This window comes from Prionailurus viverrinus, chromosome D4 (assembly GCF_022837055.1).
Source record: "Prionailurus viverrinus isolate Anna chromosome D4, UM_Priviv_1.0, whole genome shotgun sequence".
NCBI lineage: Eukaryota > Metazoa > Chordata > Mammalia > Carnivora > Felidae > Prionailurus > Prionailurus viverrinus.
Window position 1 is genome coordinate 62,813,628 of NC_062573.1, and position 15,526 is coordinate 62,829,153.

Genomic DNA, 15,526 nt, shown 5'->3' on the forward strand with positions numbered 1-15,526 from the left:
CATAAGGGAAGGGAAGCAAAAATAATATAAAAACAGGGAGCAGGGCAAAACATAAGAGACTCATAAATATGGAGAACAAACTGAGGGTTACTGGAGGGGTTGTGGGAGGGGGGATGGGCTAAATGGGGAAGGGGCACTAAGGAATCTACTCCTGAAATCATTGTTGCATTATATGCTAAGTAATTTGGATGTAAATTTAAAAAATAAAGTTAAACAAAAATAAAAATAAATAAAAAGATACCTCAGATAAGAAAAATTATGAGAATTCATTGTCAACAGACCTACTCTAAAAGAATTGCTAAAAGAAGTTCCCAAAGGGGAATGATACCAGAAAAAAATTTTACATAGTAAGAATGAAGAAAGAGCAAAGCAAATATAGATAATTCTTCTCTTGAGTTCTTTAAAATATGTATCACAGCCAGGGGCACCTGGGGGCTCAGTCAGTTAAGCATCCAGCTTTGGCTCAGGTCATGATCTTATAGTTCATGAGTTCAAGCCCTGTATCAGGCTCTCAGCTGTCAGCACAGAGCCTGCTTCGGATTCTCTGTCTCCCTCTCTCTCTGCCCCTCCTCCACTCATTTTCTGTCTCTCCCTCTCTCTCTCTCTCTTAAAAGTAAATTAAAACATTTTTAAAAAGATAAAAAAAATATGTATGACAGCCAAAATCAAAAACTATAATAATGTCTGATGTGGCAGGTTATGTATATGTTTTATTATTCTGAAATCAATTACATAAAATACATAGTGAGAAACACAATGTGTAAATTACAAAGAATACTAAAATATGTTCAATTAACCCAAAAGAAGAAGGGAAGGGGAAACGGAGAAATAAAATCAGAGGGAAAACACAGAACACAAATAATAAAATGGCAGGCCCAAATCCAAATGTATCAATAATTACAATAAGCACAAATGTTCTAAATATACCAATTAAAAGACAGAGGTTTCTAGAAGGATATAAATGGATTTAGAAATAATCAAAACATGAGAGTACATGCTGTCTACAACAAATTCACCTCAAATACAATGATATAGACAGGATAAAGTAAAAGGATAGAAAGACTATACCATGCAAACACTAATCAAAAGAAAGCTAGCATAGCTATATTAATAAGAAAGTAAACTTCAGAACAAAGAAAATTACCAGGGATAAAGAGAGACATTACACAATGATAAAAAGATCAATTCACAAGAACACATAATAGTAATAAATATGTATGTACCGAATAGTACTTCATGAAACAAAAACGAATGAATTGAAAGGAGAAATAGACAAATCCAAAATTATAGTTGGAGACTTCAATACTACTCTCTCAGTAATCAATAGAACTAGTAGACAGAAAATCAGCAAGGATATAAAAGTGAGCAACAACATCAAACAACTAAATCTAACTGACATTTATAGAACACTCCATCCTAAACAGATTATAATTCCATGCACATACTTATTGAACATTTATCAAGATAGAGCATATCCTGGATCATAAAACAAACCTTAATAAATTTCAAAGAATTGAATTATACAAAATATGTTCTCTGATCATAATGGAATTATGCCAGAAATCAATAACAAAGATAACAGTAAAATCTACAAACACTTGGAAATGAAACAATACGCTTCTAAATAATCCATAGGTGGAAGAGGAAGCCTCAAAGGAAATTTAAAAATATTTTCAACTGAATGAAAAGACATCAAACACTGTGAGATGAAGCTAAAGCAGTACTTAGAAATTTAAAGGGTTCCATACTCAAATTAGAAAAGAAGTCTCTAATTAGTAATCTAAGCTTCCCCCTGGAGAAAAATAAATCCAAAGTAAGCACAGGGAAGGAAATATTAAATATAAGGGCAGTAATCAATGAAATAAAAAACAGAAAAACAATAAGGGAAATCAATGAAACAAAGGTGGTTCTTTTAAAAGATCAATAAAATTGACAAATCTCTAATAATATCAACAAAGAAAAAAGAATTTACAAATTACCAATATCAGGAATGAGAAAGGGGATATTACTACAAACTGGAAAAATCAGAAGTATAATAAGAGACTACAAACAACTCTACACACATATATTCAATAATTTAGATGAAATGAGCACTTCTGCAAAAACCATAAACTACCAAAATCCACTCAAGGTAAAATAGATAACCTGAATAATCCTATAACTATTAAAAGAAATTGAATTTGTAGTTAAAAACCTTCTGAAAAATAAATCTCCAAGCTCGGAGTATTTCGCTGATGAATTCTACCAAACAATTAAAGAGGAAATAACAGAAATTCCACACAATTTTTTGCAGAAAAGAGGAGGGAATACTTCTCAGCTCATTTATGAGGTCAGTATTGCCCTGATATCAAAGCCAGACAAAAACATTACAAGAAAAGAAAACAATATTCCTTAATAAGTATTTTTTCAAAACTATAAAACATTACAAAATAAAATCCAGCAATATATAAAAAGAATAATGTACTACAACTAGTTCAATATACAAAAATAAGGGTAATCATGATAACAGTCTAAAGTAAAAGAAAACACACACACACACACACACACACACACACACACACACACATGAACCTATCAATCTATGTACAAAAAAATCACTTGATAAAATTCAGTACTCATTCATAACAAAAACTCCACAAACTGAAATAGAACTTCCTTAACCTGATAAAAGTTACTATTATGAGCTGAATTGTGTTCCCCCGCAAATTCTTATGTTGATGCCATAACTGTATTTGGAGATAGGGCCTTTTATAATGGTGATTAAATTGGGTTACCTTGGTGGCTCAGTCAGTTAAGTGACCAACTTTTGATTTCAGTTCAAGTCATGATCCCACAGTTTGTGGGATAGTCTTGCCGCACTATGACAGTGTGGAGCCTGCTGGGGATTCACACGCGTTCTCTCTCTCTCTCTCTGCCCCTCCCCTCTCTCTCTTTTTGGAATGCACATTCTCTTTCTAAATAAATACATACATACATACATACATACGTACATACATACATGCATAAAATGAAGGTGATTAAATTAAAATGAGGCCATAAGCATGGACTCTAATCCAATTGTAATGGTGTCCTTATAGGAAGAGAAAATTTGGACATACAGAGAGACACTAGGGATATGCACACAGGGGAGAAAAAACACGTAAGGACACGGAGAAGAAGGTCAATGCGTATGAGCTAAAGGGTGAGGCTTCACAAGAAACCATCCAGCTGACACCTTCATCTCCCTCTTCCAGCTTCCAGAAGTGTGAGAAATAAATTTCTGTTGTTTAAGCCACAAAGTCTATGGTACTTTGTCATGGTGACCCTAGCAAACTGATACAAATACCTACAAAATAATATAGGTACCTACAGCTAACATCATCATTAAGGGTGAAAGACTGAGTGCTTGACCACCCCCATTCCAAGGTCAAAAACATGGCAAGAATGTCTGCTCTCTCATTCTAGTGTGAAAAGGCACACAAAGAGGACGGTTCAGTAATTTATAAAGATAATCCATTCCGTAGATGTTATCTCATCCCCTCACCTCAGTACTCAGCACCAGACCAACTCCAACACGAACCTCACTTACACACACACACACACACACACACACACACACACACACACACACAAGTCATACCTATTACCTAAATGTCTTCATTAAAACTAATTTTCATCCAAATTATCAAAATAGTTGCCTCAACTCTCTTTAAATGTAAAGAGACAGTATTGGGCATAAGGAAGGAAGAAAGCAGGGAACCAAATTAACAGCAAGATTATGAGGTCTGCACAAAGGAAAATTCAAAAAAATTTTTCCATGTGCCCATATATGAAAACTGCAACCCACACATCCCTGGCCATGTTGTAGAGGGTCAGGTTACACTTGATGGAACTTTCTAACACCATTACTCTGGTCATAATGTAATATTTATGTCTTAGCTAATGAGGAATAAAATGTGATTATTTAAAAAAGCATAAAGCTTCTTAGAAACCTCAGTTGATGGCAGTTATTTGGAGGTTTATTTTCTCCCCACAAATAATGCATCTGAGTGGTTTAGAACTATATCTACCAAGCCCCACTTCATACCTACTCTTGCAAGACAAAGGTTTTGTGCACAACGTGAAAATTGTGACTGGAGGCATGATATGTAGGCTACTTAATCTATGATAGAAGAGGAGTACATGCATATGTTGGCCTAGATGGACAAGGGAAAAGGTAGTTGAAAAGAAATAAGGATTATGCTCTGAGGTTGTATTTTTCCTCCTGGGGCTCTTTAAACAATGCCTTTATCTGTTCCTCATTTTCCAGTTGTCTTCTCTAGCGATGTGGCAATAATTTAGCAGTATTATGTGCTGTCACTTCTGTATTAGTAAACACCAGGACTTGCTTAGTAATTACAGACTAACCTCATAATGAAATGCAGTGAACAGTTCTAATTAAATTTTAATGTTGCTTAACAACTATTCTACTTTAAAATGAGAATTTTCCAGCCATGTATCCTAATAAGTTATCAGAATGCATTCCAAAAACTGTACAAATGAGAAGGTAAACATATAATATTACCACCAGTGGGCATATGTGTGGGAACATTTATAATCAAAATGAATATACTACATTGAAAAGTATTAAAATATAAAAGCACATCAAAATGCTATAACAACTGCAGGGCAGGATATTTTTGAAAACTTACATTTCACTTTAGACGGGGGGAAAGGGTAAATTATTCTCCAATACAGAAGTTAAACCTATCTTCTTCTGAACATGGGACTGACACGTGTTAACCTAAGAACATCCACACCTTCGATAAAGTCACAAAGCTAAAAGAAAATTCACCATGCAATCTAGGAAACACGGCCTTCCATTTACCCTATTCTTTAAAAATCTGCCATGTTCTATTGTTGTACCGCCTTTACCCATGCTAAGTCGTTCTGAGCATTTATGAAATCCCTTTGATACTGACCTAGTGAACATGGTAAAGTGGTAGAAATCTGTTACCCTCTCTTCATATCACAGGAATATAATATTAATATACACAATCCTCCCTTCTCCCACTCCATTGTCAGAATGAACAGGTCCAATCTATTACCTTTTTGGAAAAAACCTATCCCCTAACTCTCCCCTCACTGCTTGCTGCAATCTGCTATAGCTTCTCCTCACATTTCTACCCCAAGCCATTCTATTGCTTCTTCTACTCTATGCCTAATTAATGTCTTCGGGGATATAAAATCTTAAAACACAATCATGTGGAACCCCAAATCGTTCAGTCAGTTGTGCTGATAAAAGAAGTAAAGTTTGGAAATCTTCGAGTCCGGCACCTGTTCATGGTCATCATTAACCAGCTTTACCTGGCGTACACATCAGATGGGACGTCAGTCTGGCTGTAAGTTTCAGCCAGCTGTTAGATGGGAACATGGAGTGTCCCTGTGCACCTGCAGATGTGTTGTTGCCTTTGTGGCATGTATAAACGTACCTGTGAGGAGCACTACACACACAAAAATACTACTGCCCCTAGAACGCTCTCTCTCCCCACAAGTAGCAACACCTCCTGGCTACAATAATCACAATGCCGTTCTTCCCGAAACTAACTTGAAGGAGCTCAGTTGGTTGAGTGTCTGACTCTTGATTTCGGCTCAGGACGTGATCCCAGGGTTGTGGGATCAAGCCCCACCTCAGGCTCTACACTGAGCACGGAACCTGCTTAAGATTTTCTCTCTCTTCCTCTGCCCCTCTCCCCCACTCGCACTTTCTATCTCTAAAATAAATAAATACATACATACATACATACAAACTTCAAGATATCCCTGCCTCTTGCCCTCCCTCAGTCCCCACATCTATCCTCCCCTTTACATTTCCATTGTCACTTCTCTAGTTCATGCCCTCATTACCTCTCATATGGACACTCAGTGTTTGTTAAAGCAGCCACTATGTGCTGGGCATGGTGGAAAATACAGACATGTGTAATACTGCAAAATACTCCAAATATTTATCATCTGGTAGCAGGGTAGGGAAATACAGACATTTAGAAGGTAACTAGAATGCAATGAAATGACACAGAATAGAATATATAGGAAGGCTTCACACATATATGATTCAACAAAAAAATAAGATATACAGGAAGGTTTCATGGAGGCATTGGCTCTTGAGGTGAAACTTAAACAATGAATAAAAAAAGAAAGAAAGAAAAAATACATTTTCATCTGAGAAAACAGCACGAGCAAATGCAAGGGATTAGGACATACGTCATGTGGGGAGCACAATGAGCTGCCCCGTGGGACTGGAGGATGGGGTAGGAAGGACAGAGCAGCAGCTAAAGATGGAAGCACTGGGGGATGGAGAGGGTGAGGAGGTCTTTCAAGAGGCAAGAGCAGTGGTGTCACATAGCTCTTCTTCAAATTCTGCCTCCACTCCTAAAGGTCATGTGGCCATGAACAAATTATTTATCTTCCCTGAGACTCGGTTTCCTCATTTGTAAGATATAGACAACAAAACATCTACTTCACACAGTTTTCATGAGGATTAAATGAAATAATACATGTAGAGACTTTGCACAACCTCCAATATAGCAGGCACTTCATGGACGGTAGTTATTGTTATCATAGGAGACTGTTATGGACTGAATATTTGTAAACCCCGAAGATTCATATGGTAAAGCTCTAACATGCAATGCTGCTATGTTTGGAGATGGGCTTTTAAAGAAGTAATTAAGATTAAATGCTGTCAAAAGTGTGGTCCTGGGGTGCCTGGGTGGCTCAGTTGGTTAAGCATCTGACTTCAGGTCAGGTCATGACCTCACAGTTCATGGGTTCGAGCCCCATGTTGGGCTCTGCACTGACAGCTCAGAGCCTATAGCCTGTTTCAGATTCTGTGTCTCCCTCTCTCTCTCTCTGCCCCTCCTCTACTCACGCTCTCTCTTGGTCTCTCAAAAATAAATAAAAACATTTAAAAAAAAATGTGGGTCCCTAATCTGACAGAATGAGAGTCCTTATAAGAGGAGGCACTGAAGAACTTGCCCACTCCTCTGCACCAAGGAGAGGCCATGTTAGGACAAAGAGAGAAGGTGGCTACCTGCAAGCAAGCAGGAGAGCGCTTGCCAGAAACTGAACCGGCTACAACCTTGAACTTGGTCTTCCAGACTTCAGAATTGTAAGAAAACAGATTTCTGTTATTTAAGACACCCTGTCGATTTTGTCATGGCAGCCTAAGCTGGCTAACACAGAGGACTTGAAGGCCACTTTTAGAGGTTCGTTCATTACTTTGTGGGCAGTGGAAAAGCAGTAAAGGTTTCTGAGGTGACAAGAATCACGTTTATATCTGATTACCTGAGAGCTGAAGACTGGTGGGAAGACCCCCTTCGTCGACTTCCTGCCTTCAGTCTCTACCCTTTTCCATCTACTCACGGCAACCACTCTAAGACTAATAGAGTGCTGCCTGGATGAGCTGCTCAAAAATATGACCTATGGAATAAAGCCTAAATCCTTTAGTTTGGTATTCAAGATCCTCTAAATCTGGATCAGCACCCCCAACTCCCTAGCCCACTACTTTCCTTAGCTGAGAGGATCAGACCTGGGGCTGGGCCACATTTGTGACTTTGTTCAAGTTGTTCTTCCAACAAGAAAATCCTTTTCCATTGCTCTCAGTCAAAATCCAATCCACCCTTTAAGGCCAGTGCCTACACCACTCCCCCAGGAGGCCATCCCCTGCCCCCCCACCTCTGAACCCCTGTTGTTCATACCTCTGGTATATCACAGTGACCGACCTCGTATAACCCAATGAATTTTTGTTTATATCTCCTCTGCTACACTGTAATGGGCTGAGGTGAATGTTTGTGGTCTTCACAGAAAGGAATTTAAAGAGGGCACAGGGGGAAAACCCTAAGCCAGGCGACAGCAAAGTTATGTTTGCAGAACAGAAGTGGAGAGCCAGAGAGAGCCTGGAAGAGAAAGGGCTTTTGGAGAACACACTTGTCCACCGGGTAACTGGAGTCATTTGATGTGGGTGTGTATTGTGAGCCTGACCACAATCCCCGCTTCGCTTCAGAGTCTCCACCACTCATTACCCTCCCACGCTGGTTGAATTTTCTGCAGTGCAGGGTGATACACTGCACGGGAAAGATGCCTATTGGAAGTGGCAATAATCATAATTGTCACTAACACCTATGAACTATGTGGCTTGTGCCAGACATTGGGCTATATCACGGGTTTTTAGCATTATACACTATGTTCTTTTTGGCCTGAAACACATTCTATTGCTATAAAGTTATTTTAGTGTTTTTTCCTAATCTGAAATCTCATTTGGAGATTTATCCAAAGAATTATATGCTGCATATAATGCCTCCAGTCATGAAGCATTCATTTATAAAGTTTTCTAACCATATCCTTCCCCTACTTAAGGCCCCCAGTCAATTATCTATTGCTTCAATTCTCATGTTCTGCCTTATAATGAGGGCAAGCAACTTTTGTCATATCATTAGTCATTTATATTTGCCTCACCAATCTGTCAAAGTCACTAGGACAATTGGCAGAGTGTGGGAGGGGGACTTGGGGAAAGTGACGCAAGGAGGGAGGCAGCCAGCCCCTCCCAACCCCTGGCTGGGGACCTGGCTGCCTGCTTCCCCCTCCCTGTTCCTCTCCATTCCTCCAGGGCCAGTCCTAGAATTTTTTTTTTAAGATTTTATTTTTAAGTAATCTCTACCCCCAACATGGGGCTCAAACTCACAACCCCAAGACCAAGGGTCACACACACTACCAACTGAGCCAGCCAGGATCCCCAGATAGTCCATTTTAACTGAAAGCTTCCCAAAATTCAACCTGGAGATAGTTAAGTGAGGACAAAAGATCCACAGTCATAATTCTGCCCCAGTCACACGTGAAATAGCATCTGAGTGCCAGGTTTCTTTCTTGTTTGTTTGTTTTTTTTTAATGTAACACAGAGATTTCTGGTTACCAGACATGTATCCACAAATTACCAGCGTTATCAATTTGCTTTGATGTTTGCGGTTATTAGCCAGACCCTTTGCTGAGAACTTGACCTGCATTACTGATTTTAGTCCTCACAGGTGAAGGTACTGAGTTGTTACTATCTCTTTTACCAATGGGAAAAGGTAGGAAGTTCCAATTTCTAGATGGCCCAGGACACTGAGCATTGTTTTGATTTTGATACAAGAAAAAAAATTTTGCTGTTTGCCTTCAGCTAGCTTAAGTAAGAAAGGGAAAGTCTGACTGCTTATTTCAATCAGTATGTCACTGATTTAAAGGAACCATACAGAGACCATTAGCACCAACAAAGCTCAATTCCTAGGAATTCAGGAATGACAGCAAGGCTGGCACTGTGGCCTGATGAATGATGCCACAGGGCACTAAAAGCAGATGGTTCATGTTACATTTCACACCCTGCCTGGAGAAGGCAACTCTTCTCTGAAGGCCAAGTTCCAGACTCTGGACTTGGCACTCGCTTCATTATAATGTTAAAATTAAATACAACTTCTCCAACTCATACAACCACTTTCCTGTTTTTTAAATCTTGATTTTTACTGCAAAAGCAAATAAAGTGTGCACTCACTGCGCATGCTTGCAGCTTCCTGTTTCAAACTCCTCCAGACCTCTGCCTTGGAGCTTCTCTGCATTAGGCAGGCCAGAGCTGCCAGGGAGTCAGCCAACCACAGCCCCAAACAGGGAGCGAACAACCCAGATCCTGAGGCCTCCTGGGGCACAATCTGAGGTATGTTCTCCACAGTCTTCAGAGGCCTGCCGTGGAACTTAGCCCCACTTGTCCCCAGCAGCTCTGGATGGGTTTCCTTCCCTTTCTTCTCATGTCCTGTCTCCCATTCGAGGCTTCCTGCAATCACCTCGCAAATAAGCTACTGGTGTGTAAATTCCTCTATGCTTCTGGGGAAACCCAACCTAAGCTAATGCCCATGTATTAGCTCAGACTGCCATAGCAAAGTACCACAAACTGGGGGGCCTGAACTACAGAAATTTGCCTTCTCACAGTTCTGGAGTCAAGAAGTCTGAGATCAAAGTGTCAGCAGCATTGGTTTCTTCTGAAGCCTCTCTCCTTGGCTTAGAAAGGGCCATCTTCTCTGTGTCTTCACATGGTCATTCTTCTCTGGGTCCTTATCTCTTCTTTTTTTTTTTCTTATCTCCGATTCTTAAAGGATATGGGATTAGGGTCTGCCCAAAGGACCCCATTTAACTTAATTACCTCTTTAAAGGCCTTGTCTCCAACAGTCACATTCTGAGATTACCAGGGGTTGAGGCTTCAACATGGGTGGGGGGGGATGGTGAGATACAATTTAGTCCATAATAGCCCACTATTATCAGGCCAAAAAGATGAGTAAGTGTATGAAGTTAAAATGTATGAGCTCCTCCGATCCAACTCCAAACTTCTCTAAAGGAAAAAGCTAAGAGAGGGGCACCTGGTTGCTTCGGATTCTGTGTCTCCCACTCTCTCTGCCCCTCCCCTGCTCAAGCTCTGTCTGTCTCTCTCTCTCTTTCAAAAATAAGTAAACATTCAAAAAAAAATGTTTAGAAAGAAAAGAAAAAAATAAGAGAGAAAACAACAACAACCAAAAAAACCTATTGTGTATGCCTTTCAGGCTCTTTTTCTATGTGTAGTAGAAATGTTACAGTGACAAACTAAAGTATAAAGCAAACACTGATTTCCTTATTTTCTTTAACTCAATTTCAATGAGAACCCATGTGCTAGAAAATGCAATCTCCATCGATCCTAGACTCTTTTCCTTGGGTCACCCAAAGATCATAGAGACCTATGAGATGCCAAGAAAACATGAACAGGCCTCACCTTCAGTCCATTGGGGTCATTTGTTTATAGCTCCAGGTCCAGCTGCTCAAAGATGAACAGCTTGCATGCTAGTCTTGGGACACTATATTCTGGGGTCCTTACGAATGGATGAAGAAGCTGTCTGTGGTTTATGTATACAATGGAATGCTACTTGGCAATGAGAAAGAATGAAACCTGGCCATTTGCAACAATGTGGATGGAACTGGAAGGTGAAATAAGTGAAATAAGTCAGTCAGAGAAAGACAGATACCATATGTTTTCACCCAATGTGGATCTTGAGATATTTAACAGGAGACCATGGGGAAGGGGAAGGCAGAAAAAAAAAAGTTACAGAGAGGGAGGGAGGCAAACCATAAGAGATTCTTCAATACTGAGAACAAACTGAGTGTTGATGGGTTTGGGGGAGAGGGGAAAGTGGGTGATGGGCACTGAGGAGGGCACTTGTTGGGATGAGCACTGGGTGTTGTACGGAAACCAGTTTGTCAATAAATTATATTTTTAAAAATAATTTTTAAAATAAACCGTAAAAAAAAAAAGATTCCAGGGTCCTTAGTACCCAGGATCCAGTCTTGCAGATGTATGAAGCCATTGCCCTCTGAGGTCCTACCGTCTCCCCAGACCACAGGTCCCCACTTCCAGGAGGCAATAGGGAGAGAGTCACAATTAAAAGCATGGATGGGGATGGACCACTGGGGAGCTCAGCCCTGGCTATGCTTGAACAAGGTGTTTCACCTGCCTCATGGTTCAGTTTCCTCATTTGAGAAGTTTTAAATAGAGGGTACCTGGGTGACTCTGTCAGTTAAGGGCCTGATTTCGGCCTAGGTCCTGATCTCACAGTTCATGAGTTCAAGCCCTGAATTGGGCTCTGTGTTGACAGCTCAGAGCCTGGAGCCTGCTTCGGATTCTGTGTCTCCCTCCCCTGCTCACACTCTGTCTCTCTATCTCTCAAAAATAAATAAACACACAAAAAAACTTTTAATAAAAATTTTTAAATAAAAACAATAGTCTCTGTTTCATGATCTATGTGCTCATTTAAACATTACAGTAAGCCTTATCATATGTTTCAGATGAGAAAAACAAAGTCTTTATCTAAGGTCACATAGCTAGATTAGAAGACTCTTTAATAAAGACATTTACGACTATGGCATCCCTGGGGCACCTGGGTGGCTCAGTCGATTAAGCATCCGACTGCAACTCAGGTCATGATCTCGCAGTGAGTTCGAGCCCCACGTCAGGCTCTGTGCTGACAGCTCAGAGCCTGGAACCTGCTCCAGATTCTATGTCTCCCTCTCTCTCTGCCTCTCCCCTGCTTGTGCTCTGTTTCTCTCTCTCTCTCTCAAAAGTAAATAAACATTAAAAAAAAAAATTGAATAAATAAATAAATAATAAAAATAAAATTAAAAAGTTACAAATGTCAAGTCTGAAGCATAGAATATAAAGGATATTATTTACGACAAGGAGCCATCTGCATTGAAATAAAAGTTGCTTTAGAAGCTATAGACGTTCCAAATTCTCCTCTTCTGTCTATAAAGTGAGTTGAACAGAACCATATATATAGCAATTCTAGCTTGGCCTGAATAATGATTCTATGACAGAATGCCTTTGACTCTCCAAAACCTGGTTCCCCTGTTAGTACAGCATTTGAGTGCTGGTTTATGGGTGTATCATTTAAAGGAATGCTGTGAAGTGGGGTCCAGGGCTGCTCTTCACTCCTTACTGACAGGGAAGACTGTTGGCTATACACAGCAATTCCCCCGTGTCAGCCAATGGAGAACATGACCTCAATCTTCCAGGGAGTTGCCAGTTTGCAGGCTGTGCTGACCCAGCAAAATTACCTGGAATCTAGAGTAGGGCTACCAGGATCACTGACTGTCCTATCACCTTCAACATCAGGGCAGCATGTCCTTAGAAAGAAAATGAATGTTTTTTTACCTTCACACCATTGGAGTTTAGAGGAAAAGGGAAGATGCTTGTGAGAATGAAAGTGGGAAAAGGCACGGGATTAGGCAACATTCATTCCAAACAGTAAAGAGAATAGTATTAAGAGTTTGCATTTTATTAAGCACTGGTCCTGTGCTCAGCGAGTGCCTTTCTTTCATGCCTCATCTCACTCAAAGCAAGCCATTCTCTGTTCTGCTTCTATATTAACAGAATCACAAAGTGTTTAAAGAAAATTGTTAATCACTGAAGGTACCTTGGCACTTGTCAGTTTTTGTTTTGTTTTTCTTTTCCATCTTTTCTCAAAGGCCTGAGGTCAGCTGCAACATTCTATGGATGCCTGTGACACTGTGATAATTCTCATGCAAGGCCGACAACGAGAACAAGTAGATCAGTCCTGCAGAAAACAGACAGGCCTGCCTGGAAAACTGAGAGGTCACATGTATGAAATAGATAAATCTGTAAACTGTCAATCACCAACTTTGAAAGGTTCATATTTATGGGGTCCTAAAAATGGAGCCAACCTAATGATCCCTGTCAGTCCTTCTAAATGTTCTGCTGCATTGAAAAAAGACTGAAGGGGCGCCTGGGTGGCTCAGTCGGTTGAGCGTCCGACTTCGGCTCAGGTCATGATCTCACGGTCCGTGAGTTCGAGCCCCGCGTCGGGCTCTGTGCTGACAGCTTGGAGCCTGGAGCCTGCTTCCGATTCTGTGTCTCCCTCTCTCTCTGACCCTCCCCCGTTCATGCTCTGTCTCTCTCTGTCTCAAAAATAAATAAACATTAAAAAAAATTTTTTTTAATAAAAAAAAGAAAAAAAAAGAAAAAAGACTGAAGAAGGGAATGAGGTCTATTACACAATTCAGGTATTGGTCAGAATGTTTTGTCCTTTCCTTGGTGATGAGCTTCAATTAACCCAATTCTGATCTGGACGTGCTGATCTTCATCACAAATCGTAGATGACATTGGAACAATTTCACTGCCGTTAAATGCTTAGATGATGTTACAATCACTTAAGCAACTAGAATACACACATTAAAGCTTTAATTCATAATCTTTCTGCCAAAGCATTTCTGTTAGAATTTAATTTAATATTTCTCTAGACTCACACTCCAAGTCCAGTCATTATAATTAATTCCAATCTCCCTAATCAAGGATGCATGTCTTTACTTATTCTCCCTAAAAGTAATGGAGGTAATAAACAGATGAATGTCATTACAGTTCATGATTGTGGTCAGTGGCTCTCAGGTCGTCGGTCCTGGACCATTTCCCTCTGGGAGACTATTTGAAAGCTAAACAACCCTATGTTTAGCTGCTAAAACAATAATAACAAAAAGAAGACTGAAAATAAACACACATCAAGTTTATTACAGAGATAAGGATGAGACAGGCTGAATCACTGTTGGAGTCAGGAGTCCAAGGCCACTCATGCCTCATGACTGGCAGCTGCGAAGGGTTCCCTCTGCCAAGCCTACTGGCCAGTGGTCAAGAGGTCACAATCGTGGCACACTGCCTTGGAGAAGTGGCTCGCCCAGCATTAGTGGCTAAATCCAGGCAGACCGGAATAACATTTGCACATGAGATCTGGTCTAGTATCTAAAAGCACACAGACAGGAAAGTAGTCAGCAAGTCCTCTTACAATTCTGCAAAAGTTGGGTGTTTGGGGGCAGTTTATTGTCCCAAAAGAGAACGAAGGAGAAGATAATTCCTTCCTAGACATCAAACTCCTTGAGAATAAAGATATAATGGAATATTGGCATATAATAAAAGATCAATAAATGTATGTTGGAACTGAAATCAACTTACATGTCCCATCATTGAACGTGTATAACCACCTGACAAAGTAAGTACTCTCGTCCCCATTTTACTATGAAGAAACTGAGAAAGAAAAGTTTGGTAACATGTTAAGAAGGAATAAAGCCAGGACTCAAACTCAGGTCTTTCTGGCCACAAAATTAATGTTCTTTCCATTACATCATGCTGCTGCACACCACCTGCTTTGCTAATTTAAGAAGAACCCTCCTGTATCTATTCTAATTATAAAAATTTACAAGACTATTCTATAAATGTAAAACCCCTTCCATTCCATTGTCTTATCCCCTACAGATGATCGCATTCTTTTATTAAATGAAGAGGTGATTCCTCATTAACATCACTTCTTTGTCTCTTCCCCATCCTCCCTTCCTTCACTATAGTCACACAGAGAGAAGTAACCCTCCGGTTCCAGGTGACAAATTTGCCATCCTGGAACCATGATCCAATTTGCCCATTACCTCATGGAGAAGCCTCCATCCCTGGGAAAAGCTGCTGTGACTCTCTTGAAGCCTACACTGGCCATATTTTGGCACTAGACTAGGGTTACGCTGGTTCCTCCAATTTCTACTGAGATCCCTATGAATATTTAGACCTGTAAAAAATAGTCACTAGTGCTCAAACTGGCAGCTTCAAACAGTTCACAGTTAAGGAAGCTGTGCTGACTGGTTTGGTGGCCTCTGAGGTATGGATGTGGTTTTATGTTGGCAAGATCATAGGCATTCTTGGCATCATTGGCTATAATGTTTGAAGCCCAATCATGAACATCTGATTATACATGATTTATTATTTGAGTGTTCTTGAACTGGGTGTGACCAGACCACTATTTGAATAAAATAAAATAAAATAATGGTTCAAAATCAATGTTTTCTTGGGGTGCCTGAGTGGCTCAGTAGGTTGAGTATCCAACTTTGGCTTGGGTCATGATCTCACAGTTCATGAGTTTGAGCCCCATATCGGGCTTGCTGCTGTCAGCACAGAGCCCACTTCAGATTCTCT

General features: G+C 40.1%; 1 pseudogene; it reads left to right on the forward strand.

Moving 5' to 3' along the window:
• The first annotated feature begins 14,967 nt into the window (after window positions 1–14,967).
• Window positions 14,968–15,278, forward strand: LOC125150891 (ATP synthase subunit g, mitochondrial-like; annotated as a pseudogene).
• Window positions 15,279–15,526: the final 248 nt, after the last annotated feature.